This window comes from Dromaius novaehollandiae, unplaced genomic scaffold, assembly GCF_036370855.1.
Source record: "Dromaius novaehollandiae isolate bDroNov1 unplaced genomic scaffold, bDroNov1.hap1 HAP1_SCAFFOLD_48, whole genome shotgun sequence".
Taxonomy (NCBI): domain Eukaryota; kingdom Metazoa; phylum Chordata; class Aves; order Casuariiformes; family Dromaiidae; genus Dromaius; species Dromaius novaehollandiae.
In genome coordinates this window covers 34,043-59,263 of record NW_026991436.1, presented here as the reverse complement: position 1 = coordinate 59,263, position 25,221 = coordinate 34,043, and the positions used below count along the sequence as shown (strand labels likewise).

The 25,221-nt window shown below is 48.0% G+C and overlaps 1 long non-coding RNA gene and 1 pseudogene across 1 annotated transcript; one reads left to right on the top strand and one right to left on the bottom strand.

Annotated features, from left to right (window-relative positions):
* Positions 1-1,147: 1,147 nt before the first annotated feature.
* Positions 1,148-3,759, bottom strand: LOC135326512 (uncharacterized). Its single transcript, XR_010386886.1, has 4 exons — positions 3,687-3,759; positions 2,715-2,822; positions 2,064-2,135; positions 1,148-1,203 (listed from the first exon to the last, which is right to left on the bottom strand). It is a non-coding gene; the product is annotated as an uncharacterized LOC135326512 (long non-coding RNA).
* A 16,314-nt stretch (positions 3,760-20,073) lies between these two features.
* Positions 20,074-24,754, top strand: LOC135326513 (ankyrin repeat and MYND domain-containing protein 1-like; annotated as a pseudogene).
* The last annotated feature ends 467 nt before the right edge of the window (positions 24,755-25,221 follow it).

Genomic DNA, 25,221 nt, shown 5'->3' with positions numbered 1-25,221 from the left:
GCGTGGACGGGCTCCGAGGGCCGCAGCTCTGGGCCCCGTCGGCCGCCTGGCTGGGCCGGGCCGCAGCTGACGCGGGGGTGCCGGGGGAGCGGCGTGCAGCCCCCGTGGGGCCTGGCACCCTGCCTCTGAGTAGCAGCAGCGTGGTACTGAAAGCTACAAGTAGCAAACAGGGCACACTTGCACCCGCACAGCTTTGGTTTTGCTTCTCTGCACCAGCCACCCAAGCCCAGGGGCCTCTCAAGTCCTTCTTGGCCCATACCACATTGACCTGCCTTCTCTGCACATGCTGGGAAGGGGATCTACGTTTGAGAAACAGCAGACACTGAAGTACGTGCACAGTCTGCCAGAATCTAGGAGAGCTGCAGAGTCTCACTTCGCAGTGTGCCTGACAAAGACCAACACTCAACTTATAGTATTTGACTGACAGCGACTACTCAGGGGATCCTCGAGGAAACAAGATCACAACTTCTTCTGCCATGAATGCCCTTAACACGCTCTTCGCAATATGTATCCAAAGTACAAAATCACTGCCTGCCCTGAAAACACACTCGTTGGGAGTGTCCAGGTTCAGATGTTACAGCGTCCTTTCCCAGAGCCATGCCTAGAGCTGGGAAGAAGTCATCACCATCACCTGAGTTGCTCCGACAGCTAGGCTGAGGAGCACATTTGGAATTAATGGCATTAGATAACAAGGTGATTTCTCTTCCCAAATTCCCTCAGAGTGGACTGTAGCTACTGCAGTTCTTACTTGCTATGGCAATCTCACCCTTCTTTGTTTCTCTTCCTGACTTGGCTTTGCCTTCGTCTATGGCTGGGTCTTCTCTTTTAGCAACAGTGTCAGTATTAGGTAATACTGGCAACAGTAAGAATGGCTTTCAGAAAAGAATACTCATTGCTATGAACTAAGGGCTCAAATAGAAATTCTTACACCAGAAATCTCAACAGAGTACTGTCAGCAGCTAACTTTGCCCTCCAGAAGACTACATCTGTAAACTCTTCCTTACTAATAGCAGCTGTCTAATACAGAATTTTGGGAAAAAAAACAGTGAACTCACCGTTTCCTCCTCCTCATCAGCCAAATAACTAGGCAACACAACGCTGCTCCAGCCAAGAGGATACCCAAGACCGTTGCAGTGCGTACCGTGCAATGCTTTTGTATGTCTTTTGGCTCTGCGGCAGCTGCACTTCTCCCACTAGCCAAACCTGGAGGAAATTACACAAGGCCATATGTTACTGTGTTCTGCACTGCTGATAATCTCACAGTCTGTTTGACATTCCCAGGAAATTTTCTTTTTCCCTTTCTTAGCATCTCTGAAGGAGGGAAATCTCGGGGACGGCAACACTTGCTTGGTTTCAGTAGCAGCAAAGTCCCCAGGTCATTGCAAATCAGCACGCTTTGGAGTCTCTCTTTAGCCTCTCAGCCTTGTTTACCTTCTGGGATGGCCATAATCCAGGCTTCCCAATTGGAGGGGTTTGCTCTCCCTTTCTGGCAATCCTTCACATCCCACAATCCCTTTGGTGCTCCCTCGCCCTTCTGAGGCTCAAAAGGGCTGTTTCACGGAGGCATCCTCTTGACACTTTGAGACAAGTCAGCCCACTGAACAAAACTCATCAGGCCAGAAGGAGAGCACACAGGGGTGCTCATCTGGTTTACCAGTAACTCCTCTGAGCGACGTGGACAAAAGCCATCCCGGGTCCAGGGAGTGCCACCCTGACTCTTCCCTCCCAGGTCAGCACACTTGCCCCAAGGGAAAAGAGTCCGGCTCTCTTGGGCTCCTGCTTCCATAGCCAGTGACACTGCTATTCCGGGCTACACCACGTCCCGGCTCCAACCGAAATGGTGGGTGCTGGCTGCGCTGCTCAGCCCAGCAGCCAGGGTGGGCACCTCTGCGGCAGCCTGCGGCAAAGACGACACCTGAACCTGGCTCTCTCCCTTTGCCTTTTCTCCAGCACAGGCACCACCTCCCCTTCCTTCGCCCTCTGGTCTTCCAAACACCACTCGTATGCTCCCAGTCTTCAGGACTCCTCTCTCACTTAGGCATCCCTGCAAGACTGCTCAGTACCTCGGTGCTTTGGAAAAAAGGCGTATTTCCTGTCGTGCAGGGCTTCTCCGGGCTGTGACACACTTGGAAGCGCTGTCAAGAATCAGAGAGAGGTAAAGCCTCAGCACTGCTCAGGCACACAGCATGCAGAAGGAGGCATGAGGTTCCCTCCAAACCCCTGCCCGGCCTGTGAATCAGGGCATCATTTAGGACCTCCTTTCACAGCAGGGATCCCACTTGGTACTCCTTTTGTGCCTAGGGCCTCTGGGGACTCCCTGCAAGTTCTGAGATGCAGGTGGGGCAGGAGGTCTAGTCGATTAAGAGTCGTGTTTCCTAACTTGCGCTCAATGTGGTTAAAACTGCCTCCTTCCCCAAACGGCAAAGCTCCGAAATCCCGGGGAGCTGCATGGTGTGGGAAGTGAGGCTATCTCATAGGACCCACAAAGGTTTATATGCACATGTCTGGCACACTAATTGCAATCATCTCCACACACCAGAGGCAAAAAACATCTTCAGAAAGCCGCTCCTGGCTTGCTTTAGAACACTTCCAATGCCCTAAGACTTTAACATTTGGCCGCTGACATGCTGTGCAGTAGCAGGCCCCAAGGGAAGAGCCTGCAGACACACAGGGCTTTTGATTTCCTACAGCGGATGACAATGGACAGCAAGTACCTGGCATGCCTGTTGCTTGAGTTGCCTCTCTCTCTTCATCAGAGGCTGGCAGGCTGTGACTGCCTCCTGCCGGAAAGGTCTCCTTCTCCAGGCTCTCCTGATGATTCTCTTTGGAAAGAAAGCCAGACAGCTTGATCAGAAGGAACTGATCCTCATCACTTCCGCATGGTATCTTCAGGAGGCAATCCTTTTCAAAAGGCTTCAGTAAAAAGCTCAGAAACAAAACCTGGCATTTCGGGGTGGGCACCTGCTCACTAGCCCAATGTGTCCTTTGTAGAGAAAAATCAAAGCGCACAAAATCTTCCAGATAACCAATACAGGCAGCAACACCTGCTGTACGGGTGGGGAGACGAGACAATTGCATGGGAACCTCTCATTCTCATGCCACTTGGTGCCTTTTTGAGAATTGGCAAGATGACATTGAATCCTTTCCTTCAAAGAGGGCAGGAAAAACCTGTAGCCGGTTCAGCTGGGGAAAAAGGCCTCCTGAGGACCAAGGCTCATCATGCCAACTCCACCACACAGTACGCGTAACAGTCACATACGGTACACTGAGCCCCAAGCTCTTGCCACTGTGTTCAGGGCGCATTCACAAACGTGCTGCAGCCTCAGCATCTTTGTCACCAGCAAGGCCTGGAGGAAAGGAGACAATCCCATACATCCCTGGCTTCTGCAGGACTGATAATCTCACTGCGTGTTTGGGACTCCCAGGCAATTTTACATGCCGTGGTGTTACTATGGCTGATTCTGGTCTCTTGGCACCGGCGGACAAGAAAGCTCACTGACACTTCTCAGGGGCAAGAGCCCACTGGCCAGTGAAAGCCTGAACCAGCGCTGCCCCTACCTGTGCCCCTGGGCTTCAGGGAGGGCATGTGTGCTGGGCACCTTGGATTCCCCAGGAGGGCAATAAAAGAGGAAAAAAGAGAAAATACTAATAGAAGAATCAAAAGGAAAGGAAGACAGACTACTTACCCCTGAGATCTCCCTGAGGCTCGAGCAGAGGCTCCAGCCCCTGAGAAGCTGCAGAAGCTTCAGTGACTTGAGGGACATCTGTAATTACACACGGAGGAGAAAAGGGTAGAATACCTGGGGCAATACACGTGTTTGTAAAGGAACTCCAGTGCACTGAAAGGGATGTTGCCATGCCCTGGGTAGGTCTAGATTCGCACAGCGGCCGAGGGGCCTGCCTGACCTTTGGCTAGGCACACGGCGCCTCTCACAGTAAACCAAGAGTCACGCCTCACCTCTGGGATTCCCCAGAGACTAATTGCAAGCATCTCCACACACCAGAGACAAAGGTCATCTTCAGAAAGCCGCTCCCGCCTTGCTTTAGGACACTTCCCACACTCTAGCACCTTAACGTTAACAAACGCGGCGAAGAACACGCTTGTAGAAGAGACCCTCAACAAGCTCTGCGGCTTGCCAATGCCTGCAAGGTGTGACGTGGTGCGTCACTGCGGCGAGGCTCTGATCCATCCCTTTCTCCTGCGTAAGCCACAGCTTATCCATAGCTGTTTCTAAAACCTCACGTTTACAATGATCTCCCTTAACACAGAGTGAAATCTACCCACCAGCTGCTCTCTCCAAGTCCTTCAAGATGTCCTGAAGGAGTTTAGAATATTTCTCAGACGAATTTCTGCTCTGGGCCTTGTACTTTCTGCGCTGAGGACCTAAACAAAGTATTAAGTTAAATTGCACATGAACAACATCCGCACAAGTAAATGCTGCTTCTTTCAAATAACCCAAAAGAGTAGGCAAAGAGTCACGACTCACCTGTACGACTCCCCACAGACTCTGCCTGGCCATCCAGACGAGAGGCTGCATAGCCATCTCCTGCGGCCACATCTGCAACCAAAGAGACGAGCAGAGCTCTCGTTACCTATTTCCATATGCTGCTTCAGATTTGAATGGTAGCGAATGAGCATGGAATGTCTCATTACAGCAAGGCACTCGTCTTGCCCTTCCGCTCCTGAGTCTTTGGCAAACACTTATCGGGTGCCTGCACAGGCACCACGTGGCTACAAATCCAAGCATGCTGGGAAAGGATGCCCTGGAGTTCACCTGAGCTCTAAGCTCAACCCCAACAAGCCTGCTGGCTTTGCTGCAGGCACTGGAAAAGCACAAGGCTGGAGCAGCCAGGCAAAGCACCCACCGCAGATCTCTGAAGCCCTCCCAAAGCCCGCTCTGCTCTTTTGCAGGCATGAGCCTCGGCCAAGGACTGAAGCTACACGGCCCACGAACACAACTCTGAAACCACAGGCTCCTCCCAGGAAGGGAATACATCTCCACCACTTACTCCTGGCATGCTGCTGAGGCTCAGAAGCGGGATCCAGCTGAGAAGCTGGAAGGCCCCTGCCTGCAGGAAGGCCTGTAAGCAAACACAGACAAGACAAGTTTTCATTATGTGCTGCAACATACTTCCACAGAAGTGCTTGAACCACCTGCAGAGGAAGTAGGAAGTACAAGTTCACAGGAACAAAATAGTACATAGGAAGTTCTTATTCTTCCAGGGACATAAAAATTGATTACATACCCCTGGGAAGACCTGCAGGCTCAAGAACGGGATGCAGCTGAGAAACTGGAGAAACCTCAACTACAGCCACATCTGTAACCAAACACAGATGGGAGCAATTCTCATCATGTATTTCCATAGACAACTTCGGATTTGAAGGGTGGTGAATGACGGGGAACATACAATTACACCATACTTCTGCTCATGTGCACCTTGCAAACGCTTAGCGGGTGTCTGCAGTGGCACCGTACGGCCATAAATCTAAGCAGGCACAGAGCTGCTGCGGGAAAGCACACCCCGGAGTTCACACAAGCTGTAAACTCAACCCCAGCAAGCCCGCTGGCTTTGCAGGCTTTGGAAGCAGCACAAAGACCCTGCAAGGCAAAGCACCCCGGGACACATCTCTCAAGGCCTCCCGAGTCCCACTCTGCTCTTCTGTGCCTCTGAGCATCAGCCAACGACTTATTCAGTTACACTCACCACCAGGAAAAGCTGGAAACGTAAAAGCTTCTTCTACAAAGCAAATACATATTCAGTACTTACCCTGGGGATCGTCCCGAGGGTCAGGAAGAGGAAACAGCCAAAATGCTGGATCACCAAAGCCTACAGGCAGAGCAGAAACCCAACACAGAGGTGGCAAGTTTTCCTTAGAAGCTGCTACCAACTTCTTCACAAAGCAGTTGTAATGAATGGAAGGGGGTCACGTCATCACATGGGACATATATGTAGGTCAATAGTCCCAAAGCTGTGGAGGGGCAGAGAGGACCTTTTGCCTGGCAGCTCTCAAAGGAAAGAAATGCTCACAACTTACCCCTGGGACTCCTCTGCGGCTGTAAAGCCCTTGGACCCCAGAGGAAGTATGAAGCACAATTTCATGGGAGCAAAATAGCACAAGGAAAGTTCTTGTTCTTTCAGGGAAGTAAAAACTGACTACGTACCCCTGGGAAGACCTGGAGGCTCGGCAACGGGATGCAGCTGAGAAGCTGGATAATCCTCAGCTTCAGCCACATCTGTAAGCAACCACCGATGGGAGCAGTTCTCATCATGTATTGCCACAGACAGCCCCCAAGCACCCCCAAGACAAACAAACACGCGGCCCCTCGGCCCCTTCTTCCGCGGAGCTCTCTAACCTCCACCAAGGAAGCCAGCGCTCTGCAAAGGGGCAACCCTCAGCACCGGAGGACACGAAGCAGCATTCGCACTGCGGGGGCACGAGAGCTCCCCGGCCAGCGCCAGGCCAAAGCGGCGCCAGGAAAGGCACGCTTCTGCTCTTGCCAGGGAAGCTCAGGTCCCCCGAGGACTCACCTCCAGCCTGTCCGCGAGGCTCGGCGCCGGCGTCCGGCCACGCAGCTGGATCGCCATCGCCGCCGGGCACCGCTGCAACCGCCCGCGGGGACAACAGCTCCCGTCAGCCAGCGCCAGGCGCCGCTCCAGGCACAGCTCTCGCCCCCGGCCCCCGCCGCCCCCCAGCGCACCCCCCTCCCCGCGGCCCCACGAGCCTCGCCCAGCCGCTCCCGGCCCCCGACGCCGCCTCCCGCCGCCCCGGCCGCTCGCCAGCCGGCCCCGCCGCCCCCAGCCTGCCGCGCCGCCTCCGCCTCCGCCTCCGCCTCCGGCGCCGCCCGCCCGCCCGCCCTACCTGGGCCCGGCGCTGCCCGCGGAGCAGCCCGGCTGTCCCGGGCACGCAGCGCCGCCAGGAGCCCGAGCAGCAGCAGCAGGCGCCGCCCGGCGCCGGACGCCCCCCGCGCTCGCACCATGCTGCCCGGCGCCAGCAGCCGCCCCCCGCCGGCGCCCTCGAGCAACGCGCGCGCGGAGCGGCGTCTGCGGGGCGCGGCGCGGCACAGCCCCGCGCAAAACCCCGCCCTGCAGCACCCCGCCCTGCACCGCCCCGCAGCACGACGCAGCGCAGAGCCCCGCACTGCACCGCAGCGCAGCGCAGCGCAACACCGCGCAGCACGACGCAGCGCAGCGCAGCGCGGGGCCCCTCTGTGAGCTCAGGGCGCGGCGCGGCGCAGCGCGGGGCCCCTCTGTGAGCTCAGGGGCGCCCTCCGCGCGGGAGGCGCAGGGGGCCGCGCACCCCCGCCGCGGCCCGCGCTCCCTCCGCGCGCCGGCGCCGGCGCCGGCGCCGCCCTGTGCGGGCAGCCCGGGCATGCTGGCGGCCGGGGGTGCTGCTGCCGCCCTCGAGGAGCCCCTCGGGGGCAGCCCGGCTCTCTGCCCACACGCTCGCGCCCCTGCGCTCGCCTCGCTGCTCGGCAGCTCCGCGCCAGCGCCTGCTCCGGCCTCGCTCGCTGCTCTCCTTCGCGCCCCGCTGCCGCCGCTCTGCCCCAGCGCCGGCGCCAGCTCTGCGCTTCTGGAGCTGGCCCGGGGGCAGCTGCTGACAGGCGGGGGGGCTCCAGGGCCAAGCCTGTGCCCCAGCTCTCCTCCCCCGCCCCGCTGGGACTCTGCCTGCTAAAGCCCTAAAGAAACACTACATCAGAACGTTGTATTTCTCCGTACGTGTTGCCAGTTTGGCAAAAGAATTGGAGGTGCATCTATCCCTAACTGAACTGTCCTCCATAAAACACAAAAAATCACTCCCACAGGTCAAAAAGCCCCACGCCCGGGTGAAGACCCCTCCCCGAGCATGTGTAGTAGTAAATTGGTGTGTAAGCAGTAGTATAATTGTCTGTACATTACTCTCCAATCAGTGTAAAAGGGAAAGTTGCAAACCTTGCAATGTGTTTGTAAAAATGCTACTTGAAAAGGCCGGGGGTGTGTGTGTGTGTGCTTGATTTGTGGGAAACTGTTACAAGACAGCCCTGGGAAGCTCAGAAAGAATGTTCAAACTAGGTAGTTTAGGATAACTTCTATTTTCTGAAAAGAAGCATTCTTTAATCAAGGGCATCCTAGAACTGCTAAAGCCCTAAAAGAAACATTAAATCAAAATGTTTTATTTCTAGGTACGTATTGCCAATTTGGCAAAAGAACTGGAGGTGCACGTATCCCTAACTGAAGACCTTGGGACCTGGACTGTCAGTTATTGAACTGAAGCTGTCTAGAGGTAGCCGCTTCGCACAACTTGTATAAAACTTGCTTAGCATGACTAGCTGAATTTGCTGGAGCCTTAGGCCGCACTCCTAGTCCAGTGAGAAAGGGCCCCGGAGCTGGTGGAGGCTGGAAAAATGAGGGAGTTACAAGCAGTCTGCATTCCTGCGCTTCACACTCCGAAAGGGAGGATGTCAAGGCTTTGAAATAAGGCCTGCTTGGGCGCCAGGAGCCTGGGAGACAAAGCCTCCTCTCACTGCGGGAGCAGTGTTCATTAGGAGGTCTGGACTATCTCCTCCTCGTCAGGACCTTGGGAGATAACACCTGCTGTCCCTGCTGGGGCAGTGTCAATTGCTGGAATGACCATCTCCTCCTCAGGACCTTGAGAGACAGGGGCGGGACCCGGGCAATGAAGAAATCCCTGACCAACCAGTGCAAAAGGGAAAGTTGCAAACCTGGCAATGTGTTTGTCTTGATGCTACTTGAAAAGCTGGAGGCGGGTGCTTGATTTGTGGGAAACCACCGAGCACCCAGGCTTGCGCAGCTCTGAGCTAAATAAGCCAATGTCTCTGCTGAGTGTGTAATTATTGGCTTATTGCACACCGGGCAACGAATCCGCTTTTTGGACAACAGTTTTCTGGTGACCCAGATGGGACCCTCCCTGTAAAGCCTTGCCCGGATCATCTTGCCAGTTCCCGGCGGGGAGACGCTGCTCTTCGGACTCCAGCGCGCACCGACCGTTTTGTTCGGGGACTCCGCGCGCACCCTCCCCAGTCGGAGCGGGTAAGCGGCTCAAAGGTGCAACGCAGTAATTATTAAGAGACATTGCATCGAGGGTATGATATAGGGGCAATTGGTTGTGGTAACCCAGTGTAAGCTTTGTACACATTTGGACAGTGCCGACTGGAGTGTACGAAAGCATAATTGGTAAGAATGTTCTTTTAAGGGTAATAATATGGGAACAGGACAATCTGCAGGGGTATCCCCCTGTTCTCCTTTAGGATGCATCCTGAAACATTGGGATAAGTTTGATGGGGATCCTGTAACAAGGAGAAAATGAAAGGAATACTGTACTCAGTGGTGGCCAATGTATAAAGTGGAGGATGAGGGAAAATGGCCAGAAATGGGAACACTAAACTAGAATACAATTTTGCCACTTATGTTGTTTTGCAGAAGACAGAACAAATGGGATGAGGTCCCATAGGTGGATTTGTTTTTCTCTCTGAGAAATGATCATGAAAGAAGAAAAAAATGTAAGCTATTGGTCTCTGACTCCAATGTGTTAATGATGATGGAAGACAAAGAGAAAATGCCTCGGTGTTGCTCTGCTTGTAGTATTGGGAAAAGATGTTTAAAAGTGGGTGATGAGGAAGAGGATGTACAATTATTGGTCTCTCCGGAAAGAGATCAAGATAGTGTCGATGGCAGAGGTAAGGGAAGTGAGGCATGTAGCCCAACTGCAGGCAGAACTCGGGCTACTCGGGCTCAACAAAATGCTGTGATTGAGGCCGCGCTGCGTCAAGCAGTGGGACCAGACGGACTGCCTGTAGATGCGAAGGTGCCGTTTTCAACTCCAGATTGAATGAATCGGAAGGAGTCTGCCGGGTCGTACCGAGAAAATCCAGAAAAGATGTATCAATCCTTTAAAATGATAATTGCGAATCATAACCCAGCCTGGCAGGATTTACAGGTGCTTTTAAATACTTTGCTTGCAGCTGAGGAGAAGAGACTGGTATTGGACACAGCTCGAGAGGAAAATGAAAGAGAAAGTGCTAGAGATGGAGCGAACCGTTTTCTGCCGGCCCAAGAAGCAGATTGGGATCAAAATACAGGGGCAGGCAGGTTAATGACTAAACAGTAGCAACAGTTAATATTATATGGGGTAAAGCATGGAGTACCTAGGCCCAAGAATATTGCAGAACTATATCAAGTCGCACAGGGTGAGAATGAGGATCCCTCTGCATTTTACGAGCGGTTATGTGAAACCGCCCGAAAATGGACAGACTTGGATCCCGAGGACGAAGCGAACCAGACGACTTTTACTACATTATTTGTAGGACAATTGGCACCAGCTAGAAGGAGAAAGCTTCAGAAAGTAGATGGTATGTTGGGGATGTCAATGTCGCAATTAATAGAAATTGCATCTAAGGTGTACAATAACAGGGAAGAAGCAGAGAGAAAGGAAAAGCGGAAGGAGAAACTGAAAGATAAGAGGCAAAACGCTGCAATCTTGGCAGCTGCATTTGCCCAGGCACAAACTTCCTCTCGGGGAAGAGGCTTTCCAAAAGGACGAGGATGTGGCAGAGGGCATAGAGTAGGAGGGAATTTGGGAAATAGAATTTCACTGAGGAGAGACCGACGTGCGATCTGTAGGGAGAAGGGGCACTGGGGAAGTGAGTGCCCGAAGAAACAATCAGATCACTGGAAACCTCCGTCTGTATCTGTTCCAGAGGCAGATTTGCTCCTGATCAGTACAGAAGATTCAGACTGATGGGGACTGGGGGTTGAGAAACTGGATTCCCCAGCTGGACCCCTGCTTTCAGTAAAGCTGGGGAACAAAACAGTTAAATTTTTAGTAGACACTGGAACAATGTATTCGGTATTAGACAGCTGTAAGGGACCAATGAGTAAATTCTCTATGCCAGCAATTGGGGCCATGGGAAAGCGAGAGGTCAAACCTTTCTTTCAACCAATTAAATGTAAAATAGGAAATAGAGTGTTAACACATGAATTCTCATATGTGCCAGAATGCCCATTACCCCTAATGGGGAGGGATTTACTGAATAAACTGGGGGCACAGATAATCTTTGATAAAAACAAAGTTCAGGTGCACATTCCACAAAATCGTGCCTGGAAAGCACAAGCCTCTATGTTGCAGAAAGCACTGGATTCTGAACAGGTGGAGAGTGGACCAAGCGCAATTCCCTCCGAAGTAATGGACACAGTAGTCCCTTTTGTGTGGGCAATGCAGAAACCTGGGAGAGCCAGATATGTAGAACCGGTACAGGTGGACTTAAAACAAGGAGCTAAATCGGTAAGGCGAAAACAGCATCCCATGAAGTTAGAGGCCCGTGTTGGACCGGAGCCTATCATTACTAATTTCTTAAAGTAGGGACTGTTGCGAGACTGTCAATCCGAGTACAATAATCCAATCCTGCCTGTTAAAAAACCACATTCACAAGAATATCGTCTAGTACAGGATTTGCGAGCTATTAACCAGATAGCGACTGATGTGCACCCAGTGGTACTCAGTCCACACACTTGGTTAACGACAACAAATGATTCAAATGTCTATTTTACAGTATTGGATTTAAAAGATGCTTTCTTCTGTATCCCTGTGGAGGAACAAAGTCAACAATTATTCGCCTTTGACTGGGAAAGTCCTACAACGAGACGCAAAAAGCAGTTGTGCTGGACAGTACTCCCGCAAGGATTCAAGAACAGCCCTACAATTTTTGGTAAGGTACTCGCAAGAGAATTAGAATTATGGCAAGGTAAGACAGATACCACTACCTTATTACAGTATGTGGACGATATCTTATTGGGGGCAGACACGACTGAAGAATGTAGAGAAACAACCATCAGTTTATTAAATTTGGGGGCAACAGCGGGATATAGGGTGTCTCAGAAAAAAGTACAGATCACGAAGGAAAGCGTAATCTATCTAGGCTTTGAAATATCCCAGGGGGAAAGAAAATTAGGAATCAAAAGGAAAGAAGCGATTTGTCAGATCGCCCCCGAAAATGAAGACGAGACCTTAGGGGATTTTTAGGAATGGCCGGGGGGTGTCGCCTGTGGATACCTAATTTTGGATTAATGGCAAAGCCTCTCTATGAAGCTGTTAAGGGGCCGGGAGAGTGCCGAAAAGGATTTGATGAAATCAAGATTGCTGTCATGAGTGCTCCCGCATTAGGACTTCCAAACCTAACAAAGCCATTTGACCTTTACGTACATGAGAGAGGGCACCAGGCGTTGGGAGTGCTCGTACAGACTTTAGGAAACTGGAAAAGACCTGTGGCTTACTTTCCAAAACACTTGGATAAAGTGAGTGCAGGGTGGCCAGGATGCCGGAGAGCAGTTGCAGCTGCTGTGTTGTTGATACAAGAAGCAGGAAAATTGATGTTGGGACAAAAGGTGACTGTTTATGTGCCACATGCTGTTGCAGCAGTTTTAGGACAGAAGGGGCATCACTGGTTATCCGCGAGTAGGATGGTGCAATACCAAGCAGTAATACTTGAGCCAGAAGATGGAACCATGAAAGTGTCTAATACCCTTAATCTGGCATCTTTATTACCACTTGATGAGGAGGGGAGGTTGGCTCATGACTGCCTGCAAACTCTTGCGCGAGCGTATTCCAGCCGTCCGGATTTGAGAGATATTCCATTGCAGAATCCAGATTGGGAATTATTTACTGATGGGAGCAGTTTTATAATAAAGGGAGAAAGAAGGGCTGGAGATGCTGTTGTCACTTTGGAAGAAGAAATCGAAGCAAGATCGCTGCCAGCAAATACATCTGCCCAGAAAGCAGAACTGATTGCTTTAAGCCAGGCTCTGGAATTATCGGAAGGAAAACGGACCAATGTGTTTACAGAGTCAGAATACGCCTTTGGGGTTATACATGCCCATGGCGCAATTTGGAAGGAAAGAGGATTGCTATCTTCTCAAGGGAATCCTATAAAATAGAGTAAGGAGATTATGGAGCTACTGGAAGCAGCTAATAACCCCAAAGAAATAGCAGTAATGCATTGCAAAGCGCACCAGTCCAGACAGACTGACATAGTTAAAGGGAACAAAAGGGCCGATGAGGCTGCAAAAAGGGCAGCACTATTCGTGTCGGTGGCAGCCTTAGTTCCAGAGAGAACGCTAAGAATGGAAATTCCGGTAGACACTGAAAAAGAAAATAAATTAGCAGAAATACTGAAATGCATCAAGACTTCCGAAGGATGGTGGGTAGCATCTCCTGGACAATGTGTGGTAACTTTGCTGATAATGAAGAAGCTGATGGAGCAAATACATGATAGTAGCCACATGGGAGCCGAGGCATCGGTTGAAACAGGTAAAAGAGTTGCTGTGGGAGTTAGTATGTTAATAATTGCAAAGGGTATTACACAAAAATGTGAAATGTGTCTTAGAAATAATCCCAAGATTCAGAAGAAGCCCCCCCCTCCCCAGGGGAAGTAAAAAGGGGTGTCATGCCTGAGGATTACTGGCAAATTGATTTTTCTGAATTACCAAGCTGTAATGGATATAAATACTTGTTGGTAATTGTTGACAGCTTTTCAGGATGGCCTGAGGCTTTCCTGTGTCGCACCAATAAAGCAAGGGAGGTAGTGAAAATGTTATTAAAAGAAATCAAAGCAAGATTTGGGGTACCAGAAGGATTTTCTTTGGATAGGGCACCTCATTTTATAGCAGAAATAGTACAGGAAATCTCAAAAATAGCACAAATTAAATGGGATTTACATACCCCCTGGAGGCCACAGTGCAGTGGAAAAGTGGAAAGAATGACTCAAACAATGAAGAGAGAGAGAGGAAAATTGTGTCAGGAGACTCAGATGAAATGGACTGATGTTTTACCTCTGGCATTATTAAGAATCAGAATAACCCCCAGGGTTAGGGAGAAAGTTGGTCCATTTGAGATTCTGTATGGTAAACCTTACACTGTCAATTTAACTGGAAATGACATTCAGATGCACGTTAAGGGCGATCAAATTTTAAGGGATTCTCTCTTGTCTATGGCAAAGGTTCTTACTTCTCTCCGTAGGTACATCCAGTTAAGATCTCCCATACTTTTAGATTCACCTGTACATTCATTCCAGCCGGGAGATCAAGTACATCTTTGGACCTGGAAGGATGAGCCGTTGACAGAAAAATGGAGAGGACCATATCTTGTACTACTAACAACAAATACTGCTGTGAAACTGCAGGGAATTGGTTCCTGGATCCACTACACCCGAGTGAAAGCAGTGCCTCGAGAGATGTGGAAAGCTGAACAAGTTCAGCCTTTAATGTTACGAGTTGTATTAGAAGCGAATCGGTTTCAAATTTAGATTGTCTTCAGGGAAGAATTGCTTTAATCTGTTTGTTAGGAATAGGGTTAATATCGTTGTTATGGTATCTGTGTAAAAATGATGTTCTCCTTAACAACCAGGGGAGAAATGTGGTGGTTAGTTTTTCTAGGTTCCCTGAGCCAAGCAATTAAAGGGAATCAGGAAGGATTTTGGAGTCACAATCTCCATTTGGAAGTAATTACGAAATCTATGAAGCTAGTTAACCGGAGGGATTGCTGGGTGCGTACCCACTTCCCTGGCCATTCCAACAAGGGCTTCCCGCTAATTGGAGTGCCTCTTAATTTTTCCTTTATGGAATTTATACAACAGATAAGAAATGACAGTGATCAAAGGAAATATGATGAAACCACCGAACAGGAATGGGAATTCCAGAGTGTGACAGGAGATTATTATCAATGTATCCGAAGATGTAATAATAGTAATAAATGGTGGGAGAAAACTGTACTTTATGGAAAACAACCGATCAACCGTACTGGAGCCATTAAGGTAGGAGGTTATAAAAATTGCTATGTTATTGGCATCTCAGGGAGGAGTATGTACAGTAATAAACACTGGTTGCTGTGTATATGTGGATCAAAGCAGGAGAATTTCTGCCGATCTAAATGAAATCTGGAAGCAGACTGAAATCTTACGTGGGGTTCAGAAAGATGATACTTCTTTCGGATTTGAAGAAACATGGAAATGGTTGACTTCCTGGTTCCCTGATGTAAGCTCACGGGTTAAAAACTGTTTAACAATTTTGGGAATGGTGTTAGTAGTTTTTGTATGCATTTATGTAGTGATTCAATGCATTTACAAAAGTAATATGGGAAAGATTTTAAAAGAGTGAGACTAATATGATCATCTAAGTCTCAAAAGGGGGAATTGTTACAAGACAACCCTGGGAAGCTCAGAAAGAATGTTTGAAGTAGGTAGATTAGGATAACTTCTATCTCTCTTTTCTAAAAAACTGAAGCTGTCTAGAGGTAGCCACTTAGATAAAATTTGCTTAGCATGAGTAGCTAAATTTGCTGAAGCCTTAGGCCGCACACTTGCTTAGCATGAGTAGCTAAATTTGCTGAAGCCTTAGGCCGTACTCCTAGTTCAGTAAGAAAGGGCCCCACAGCTGGCGCAGGCTGGAAAGATAAGGGAGTTACAAGCAGTCTGCATTCCTGTGCCCTACTCTCCGAAAGGGAGGATGTCAAGGCTTTGAAATAAGGCCTGCTTGGGCGCCAGGACCTTGGGAAGCAAAGCCTCCTCTCACTGTTGAAACAATGTTAATTAAGGGGTCTGGATTATATCCTCTTCGTCAGGACCTTGGGAGATAACACCTACTGACCCTGCTGGGGCAGTGTCAATTGCTGAAATTACTATCTCCCCTCATCAGGACCTTGAGAGGCAGGGGTGGGAGCCAGGGAATGAAGAAATCACTAACCAATCAGTGCAAAAGGGAAAGCTGCAAACCTGCCAATGTGTTTGTCTTGATGCTACTTGAAAAGTTGGAGGGGGGTGCTTGATTTGTGGGAAACCACCGAGCACCCAGGCTTGCGCAGCTCTGAGCTAAATAAGCCAATGTCTCTGCTGAGTGTGTAATTATTGGCTTATTGCACACCAGGCAACGAATCCGCTTTTTGGACAACAAAAGTGGACCTATATTTGTTGATTAGCAAAGAGAGAATGACCTTACAAAGCTGGAGCTTTGGAAGCAAAGGGCACTGTGTCAACACAGGCTGCTTGCCCTGAGCAGCATTAAGAACAGCAAGAGAGCATAAAGTAATACTTAAACTCCAGTTAACTGAATGTGTAGTTTGCTTCCAGCAGCATCTTGAACTGTCTTTGTTGTCCCGTTCCTTAACCATCTGTGCTGTGCTATTTTTGTTCCAATCACATAGTATCAGTCTTCAAGGATTATGGAGGGTCCTGTATGGTTCCTGTAAGGTGAGAAATAAGCATTTAAAAAATGAAATCAGTTTCAGAGGTCATGGATAAACTGTAAACCAAATGTGATTGTTAAAGCCCCCATTCTTATAACAGTTTGTTAAAAAAAAAAAACCCAAACACCACCAGCTTCAGGCTACTGTTCACTGGAAAACTACTATTACAGTAAGCGCTGACACTATTGATTTGAGTTAGAATGAAATAGAAAAGAAATAGGGCATGTTGCACCTTGCCTAGAATAAGGGCCCAGGAGGGCCCTCATCTTCTGAGGGACAGAAGATTTTACAAAATTAATCAAAATGAAAAATATTCATTTTGCTTAATACATTATTTGAAGTTTCCCAGGTACTTTGTGATGAAAATCTCAACGACCTTTGCACTTCTTTTGTTATTTATTCTTTTTAAAGAGGTATTACAGGAAAGAATTGTCATACTTCTGTAGTGTGTTCATCCTAGAAGTGGCAAACCTGACCTTAAAGCTAACTTTAGTGGGACGGGGTTCAAACTCACCTCTCCCACCTCTCACTCTAATGCAGTTGTCATCAGACTATAAAGTTAGTTCTACTGGTTGGACTTGCTATCATCCTGGCTGCTAGAAAAAGCATGACTCTATAGGCTGATGGTTAGGGTTATTAGCAGTGAGACAGACAGTCGACAGGCAGACGGAGTCCTATTTTTTTCTCTTGGGTTTGTTTGTGTACTCTACATATAGCAGTCATCACTCCCTCTACTGGCCTGAATTAAAAAGAAGAGACTGGCTGCGTTTTATAAAGATCCTGATCTTCTCTGAGTATATAGGGAGTATTTTGAAAATACAATAAATATGACATGGGTTTATCATGGTAGATTGTGCCCAACTAATATCTTTTTTGATAGGGTGAATGATTCCATTGAAAAGAAAGATCAACTATCTCTAATCGCACTGGAATTCAGTAAAAGAGTTGGTGCACTGCAATGGAAAAAAATCTTCTGGTTAAAGTGGAGCTTTCTAAAAAACTGTAAGCGATGGGTATGGGGAGGGCACGAGGAGCTAAAAAAATGAAAGCAACAAATATCCATGCTGAAAAAAGTGCTGTATAGTTGAATACAGGTGACTAGTGGACTCCCTTGAGGATCAAGTGTCAGACTGATTTTAGTTAACATTTTCATTTCTGGTCTTGACACAAAAAGAGTACGTGACTGTTTGTTGATGACAAAAAGCTGAGAGGCACTACTAAGTCAGGTGACACCGGCCAACATAGTGGAAGGAAATGGAATGATTGGTACAAAACACAGTGCTAACAAGTGACAATTTGGTTATGTGGGGGCAAAGAAGAACTCTTACAGCTGGAGATATCAGAGATCACCTCCAAGGAAAAGGTGTTAGCTAACCATTGGATGCTTAGGAGCCACAAGACAGCTTCAGGAATAAAACATAAGCAGAAACCATCCTACGGTGTAGCAGATGAAAAAATAGGGAAATGTAAACATAGAAGGCACTTCACCCAGAACTGTGTGTGGTATTTTGGCCAGGCAAGAGGAATTCAAAGTGGAAGAGATGTTAACAGAAGGAAAAAGGATATATAAACCATTTATAATTCAGGCTGGGCTGTGACATTACTACTTTTTAAACAGGAATAATGGGGCAAAGGACCTAGTTTTATGATGCAGCATGAACAGTATAGTTAAAAGAAAAAATGATAGGATGCAATTCCAAAAGGTCTCTTCCAGTCCTGTATTTTTTCTGCAAATAGTATCTTATCCATAATTTACTCCTAATAAACTATAACCTCCCATCACAACTTACAACAGAAACTACTCCACATTTCTCACAGGGATATATGAGAGCTGTGTGACCTAAGATTCACACCTGACGGCCTGCTCAGCAGAATTTACCAGCTATTTAGAGAGTACATTTCCACTTAAAAACATCTGAAGTACACTTACTGTACGGGATGTTTCATACCCTGGTATTACATGTCCAGTCTATTGTTTTCAGATTACAATGCACTGGTTTCTATTCCTTATTGATTCAACATTCTGAATTTCTGTCACGGAGATTATGGCTTCAGTAATTCTGGCAGGTACAGCCTAAGAGGAATCCTGGAAATTAAACCAGAGACTGGTAAGTTTTTCACAAACAATAAATAAAAATGCAGATCAAAAGTTTTTAAAGCTCAAATGATTTTTAAATAAAAGTTCTTTCATGGGCTGTAGTGCTTAGCCGAGACTTAAGGAAAAGTTCCCCATTTGTCTTACTATAAATTGACTTACTAGCTTCAGATTGACAGCGCTTTCTTCATAAAGAAAGGGAGGTTTAAACTGATTAGCTGGCTCTTTTTATAATGCTGGAAAATCTGGCATTTGTGAGGATTTTTTTAAACACAAAACCAACCCATGATAAGCTCTCCTGGTACGGAGCCCTGCAACCAAGTTATCTGGAGATGTTACTGTCAATATTTTCTAGCATGCCAGGGCATCTAATTATACCACCTATTGGTTCAAGAAAAAAGCCTCTTTTAAGAGTAGGCAGAGGGTTTTCTTTCTCTGCTTGTTCTTTGTCAAGAGGAAAAGATATTCCACCTCCCATTTTTTTTATGTCTCTTGCCCACAGATCTCAGCTTAGAATCACCATGGCTTTACCTGAAATGCCACCCCTCTTTAGGGGATAAGAAAGGATGTGACCACCCTCCTGGCTTCTGGGTGTAGACAAAGCATTATGAACTTAAACTGTACGACATGGGCATTAGAATAACCCCAAAGAAGACAAGGAAGTGTAAACTACCCAAATTTGCTACGCTAGGCTGCTTTCAACTGCTTCAAAGCGTCTGGGTAGCAACGATGGAAAAAAGAGCACTGGTGCCACCAAAACCTGCCCAGCAGCGGCTGAATTCTGGCGGGTTAGAAGAGTAATGCAACAGGCTGTGCTGAGTAGGTGCAGGGTGGGAGTCGCTGCTGTGCTCGTGGCGAACAAGTCTTTTAGGAGGCCGAGAGGTCTCAGAGCCGTGGCTCTGAAGCGGTCGCTGCTCTGGCCATGTGGTAACTTAGACCGATGTAGACTTGGTGCATTTCGGCGACAGCTGGTCGTGCTAAAGTAACGATGAAGCTCTGCTCTTGCTGTTATTCACCGTGCAAGCATGGAGCTCACCAACCACTTGCGAAGCGGTGCTGGCGGTGTAACGCCGGTGTGCATGAGGTCGAGCGAGCTCGCCAGGAGTGTTTGAGGGTCGGCCTGGGAGATGGGCCTGGCTCCAGCCGCGGCGGGCAGGCGGGGGCTGGCTGTCGAGGGACGGGCTGCTCCAGGAAGAGTTTGCCATACGCCAACTGTAGGGACTCCTTCCACCTCACCCGTGACGCTCCGTGCTTCTTCTCTGCTGGGCTGCATTGCGCCAATTCCCCTCTCATCTCTCCCCTGCAGAACGTAAGGGGTTGTGCGATGCAGTATATTTGAACGATGCCTTTCCCAGAAATTGCTCCTCAGGAGCTAGCCACGGCAGGGTGAAGGCGAGCGCGCGCGCGCAGGCCTCAGCGGGGAGAGCCGCTGGCCCTGCAGGAGCCGTGCGGGAGGTGGGGGCAGCCCCAGCAAACGCCGCGCCCCGGCTCCTGCGGAGCAGCTTCGGCCCCCTGCAGACTGTAAGCGAGGAGAAGGCACCCCAGGCTGCACGAAGCGAGGACTCTCCGGGCCTTTCCTCCTCAGGCCTTCGCTGCAGACGCTCCGGGGCCTCCGGGCCGCTGCGGAGGCGCTGCCGGGGCCCGGCGGCGGCCCCGCCTCCCTCGCCCCGCTACCGTCTCCACGGCAACGCGGGCGCCGCCGAGGCGGAGCGCGGCCGCTGCGGAGCCGTCGGCGGGGGCCGCCGCCATGGAGGCCGGTGCCGAGCGAGTTTCCAGTCAGGCGGCGGCCGAGGGCGGCGCAGAGGAGGCGGCAGCGCCCGGCGACGGCAGCGGGCCTGGGGGCGGCGAGGTGCGCGGGCCGCGGGGAGCCGCCGTCGGGGAGCGCCCTGCCTGGCGCAACCGGCTGCAAGCGGGGCCCCCCGCCGCCGCCCCCGGCCTGGGCCGGGCCGGGGAGCCGGGCCAGGCGGTGGGAGCGCGCCGTGCAGGGCTTTCTGCCTTCGTGTTCCCCACCGGTCCATTTGGCAAGGAGGTGGGTCTCTGAAATGCGGGTTTTTCCCAGGCTTGCATCTCTCCTCTCGCCTCTGGGTTTGGGGCAAACTAGGCGGTTTCGCCTTATTTCTTAGTAAAGCGAGCGCTTTCCCAGCTCCCCTGCAACATCCGAGCACCTGCTCGGCCAGCGCGCTGGCCCTTGCTGCCCTTTGGGGGCATTCTGTTGCTCTGCGTTCAGGTTAATAATATATTTGCTGCTAAAATGCAAATCGGGACACAAGTTCCCAGATAACGTGCTTTTGCCCCCTGCTTCGAAGGACTTGGTCTGCCCTCACGCTCAGGGTAAGCAGATGGCTGCCGTGATGCCGTTGCCGAGAGTCATTTGAGCGATAGCTCTTTCTCCAAGCAGAGTTTTGTCATTTGGAAGTAGGAATATTCTCTATGTGTGGAGGTTCTTTCCTTCTGTAATGAAAAAAATGATTTATAAGCATGTTAGCTAGGTGTTTTTAGTTTGGTTTTACTGGGTTTTATGTATTCGGCTGCTTGTTTTTTAGCAAAATACGTGTTTTCATGGCTATGCTGAATGCCCTGTTTTGTCGGATGCAAAATTTCCCAACCAAATGTGTATTGGGATACAGGTCTTTGTGAGAGGTGTTGAACACTTTGATAGGTCTTGGTTTAGCCTGCATCATTTGGCAGCATATCAACGATATGAACACTGAGACACATCTGCTAAAATAGTATGATCTTCCATCATGATTGCTACATGATGGAAGAGCTGCTGTGGCAACTGGTAAAATCTTGGTGGAGTTTTGAAGACAGTGACTACAGTGAAGTTGAGATTTTGCCTAGTCTTTCTTAACTGTATAACAGTTTCATCCTCAGTTTCCTGCACCTTGTTAGTGCTGCTCTGTTGCATTAAGGAGGCAATTAAAAATTCACTTATTTCTGTCCTCTGAACGGTATCATTCTTACTGTCCCTTCTCTTTGTGGTGGATTACAGAGATACACGGGACAGTTGTACATGGACCATCGCCATGGGAAAGAGATATGCTACTGGCCTGATGGTTCCAAATTCATTGGAGCGTTTTATCTCAGCCACGTAGAAGGCTATGGGACTCGGGAATGGAAGGACGGCAGAAAATTTCAGGTAACTGGAAAAATGTTGTGCTGTTACCATGATTTCCCTGCCTTTCAAAGTCAGCATGAGTACAGGAAAATTTGAGTGGTTTTTTTTTTTTTCCAGGCAGCTCCATTAGTGTTTGGGTTGTTTAGAGCAAAAGTGTCATGCCTCAGTCTCCAGTAAGCTAGATTGCTCTCTTGAACTACTCAACTTCTACTGTACACAACTTTTGCTTAGGGAAATATTGAAGGAGATAACGTGATACTGTCTGTCTAGAACTGAAAATCTGATGCCTAGAAGAGTTTCTTTTTCCAGTTTCTAATGTAGAAGTCTTCAGTATTTACTCCCCTTGCTAGATGAAGAACTCATTAGCTAGTCAGTACTCTCAACAGACATATTAAGAAGCCAGCAATATGAAACTGAAAAATACTGCATTTGAAGAAACTGTGGAGACAAAGAGCATTCTGGAGTATCGAGATAGCTAGTTGTCTCTTTTGTATCATTTCCAGGCCTGCTGCTACTAGTAGAAGCTAGAAAACTTGTTTTCTAAGAGTTTATAATTCTTTGTTTTCAAAGAAGAAGAAGGTGTATCTGAAAAGTGCCCAGCGTAGGGCAGCCCTCCCCTCATACTGATACATGGGTATCTCTGCAATAGGAAACAGTGCTTCATCAGATAATCCAAAAGATATAACAAAACAACATACAGCCTTTGCATTAAGTTGGCCAACAAGAACATAACATTCTTGCTGAATGTTGATAATGTGGCACTAATTATGGATTTAGGAGAACTTTAATTTGAATAGATCATGTATAATCTGAAACTAAGGGAAAAATAGAACACCCTCAGGTTATAATCAAACTTGAAATTTTATTCTTGCCAGTCATAGTGCTTTTTCCTGGTTCTTTATCTCCATAGCTAAACAGTTCAATGAGTGAAGCAGTTAATTTGTGTTCCAAATAGCTGTTCTGAGGTTGTGATAGCCTTGTGTGAATATGCCTTGAGCCATGTGTGTGATCCAGAAACACCGGAGATGCATCAGCCTGCTTGAATTTGGAAGCGGTGCTCATGCATTGCTTAATATAGTGTCATATCAAACTAGGATGGTTTTCTAAGAAGGCTAAAACTCCTGTCTTGTAGTGCTGTATTTGTGTCTGAGACTCTTCTGTTGGCATGAAATAAAAACATGTATTGTCATGCTTGCAAGGTTGTCCTGAGGTTAATTACCATGTTGTCCTGAAGTTAATGACCATGGTAAGAAAAGAAATAGTTGGGAACTGCGCTACCTTTCCCATACTCTACGCCTGTGCAGTTGTGTGTCAGAGGTGTTTCTTCTGATTTGGAAAACATTACTGAAAATCTATCCTGGTCTAAAAAGTAGCAGTGTGGCTAATGAATGCAAAGCTGGATACAGAATAGTATAAAACAGAATCCTGCTCAGGCTAAAATCTACGTGAAATTTCATCTAAACATAACATCCCAATGTAGTTAAATTTAGGGCCTTCCACTGTTCTTGTACTGGAGAAGTTAATGTGTTTGTCATTAAATGAATCAAACTGACTGTGAAGGCTTTGTAGTACAGAATGGCTTCAGCAGTTATTACTCTGCCAATAAGAAGTGGACCAATAAGACGCAGGCAGAACAGTTGAGATAGAAACCAGACTTTAATTGTATAACTTGTTTGATCTCTGATTGATACTAACGAGCTTACTCGTTTCTTAAGGGGCTGTACAAATCTGATGAGCGATTTGGACCGGGAATTGAGAGCTATCCAGATGGCTGTCAGGATGTTGGCTTGTGGCTGAGGAATCATCTAATTAAACTGTGTACTGAAGTACCTGGTTATTTTTCTGTCTCGGATCATCCAGAACACTTCAGATATGTTGATGCCAGTTCTCAAAGGACGTATATTTCTGTTGAGGGGGACCCATTTCTCCGTAGCTATAAACGTCTCCCCTTTGATGACAAGAATATTTTGCCTGAAGGAGTTTTTGCCTATTCCCATAACACAGATCATCTTACTTTGACTTGCACCTTTCCGAAAGAGTGTGATGCTTCATATTTTCAGAATACCTCCAAGCTGCCTGAGGAAGAACCTTGGCCTGTTGCAAAGTAACCCCCTTACTGGTCAGAATGCAGATGCATGTTTATAAGCACAGGTAGCTGTTGATCATTTGTTTTTTATGTATGGATTTTTATAAATCATATCTATTATTTTCAAATATAAGTTGCATGATTGCAGCTGCTCTCCAAAAGTTTTTTTATAGTCTTGAGATGACAGGTTGCCAATGAGGATTTTTTTTAAATGAAACAAACAATTTGCGATACCAATGGTACCTTTCTGTGGTTGTCTTAACTCTTATTCTACTTCAAGGCTATAGAAAACATGCTGCAGCAAGTCTGCAGCTAGTTGTAACTGCCCACTGAGCCTTAGGTTTATATGTAGCTTGATACTTGTACATGGAGATGTTCTTTGGGCAGGCAGAGTATGTTTTGGTTTGCTTTGTTGCTGGGAACACGTGCCACATGTGTGTATTTTATAGCCATAGCTAAAGCTGGTTATATAAATCAGATACTAAACAGATATGAATGTGCATGCTAAATATTCTGTTTGTAGAAACACTTGGCAGTTAGATTTTGCTTTCTAATTTTATAGGTGTTGGATGGCTGGACATTTATGAACTCTTCTGTAGCCAAAATCTGTGTGCTGCTGCCAGCAGCCCCTAGACTAGTTTGCCTTTCTGCCTGTAATTTAAGCAAACTTATACTATCTGAAATAGTTCTTAAAATGATAGCTGTTCATATTTTTGCATCTTACCCAGCAGCATGTTTTGCTCTTGATGTGTTTTTTCTTTAATTGCATTAGCAGCCTAAGAGTACCTAGCTGCTTAAATGCATCAGTGCTTTTTTCTCCTTTGCTAGGTGCTGTGAAGCAGAGTTTACTTCAGACGTCAACTTCATTCTCAGTGGAGTCCGCAGTACTTATGGGCCTCCAGGCCCCAAAGAACTTGCCTCAGAGCAGTTAATTCAGAAAGCGGCAAAAGGAGGCTTTGATGGGGTCTATACGATTCTGAGGGATGAGCTTGCTCATCCGGACGTAGCAGACAAACATGGATACACAGCACTTGCTGCTGCCGCTGTAAGACTCTGAGAATGACTCTTTACCATATGATGAGAAATTCCTGGTGTAGTAGCCTGGATTAGATTTTTCTCTTGTTCCATTACATAGTAAGTGTGAAGGGAATGTTCAGTAAACAACAAAAGAGCAGGTGTGGCATGAGGAATATCTGTAATGAATGGTATCATGCCAAACCCCACAGTAAATAATAATCTACAAAAAGAAGCACTTCAGTAAACATTAGAGATTATTTTAGCTGTCAAGTTTGTTTTCCGTTTGTGATTATGCAGTGGACTAGATCTGCGTTCTTGGGTATGACCCTGTCCTTATTACTGTTTTTTTCTTGTCCAGTCGTAATCACATTCAGACAGGGTTATTTTGTTTTTGCTGGCAAGGGGTGGTGGTTGGAAACTGTGCATGCATGACTTGCTGTAGGGGAGGATGACCTCCCCTTTTCTTTGTGCCCTTTTCAGCTACCTGAATAGCTGGCATTCATTGTAAAGTCCAGCAAAATTTAGATAATAATTTAGGGCGCTATATTTCTTTCTGTGTGTGAATCCTCACTGAGTTCCTGTGAAAGCTGGTAGAAATTGCTATAAAAAAGAGAGGAAGGTCAGGGATGTACTTGAGGATGCTCCAAGATACACATTCTGAACCCCGTAAGACA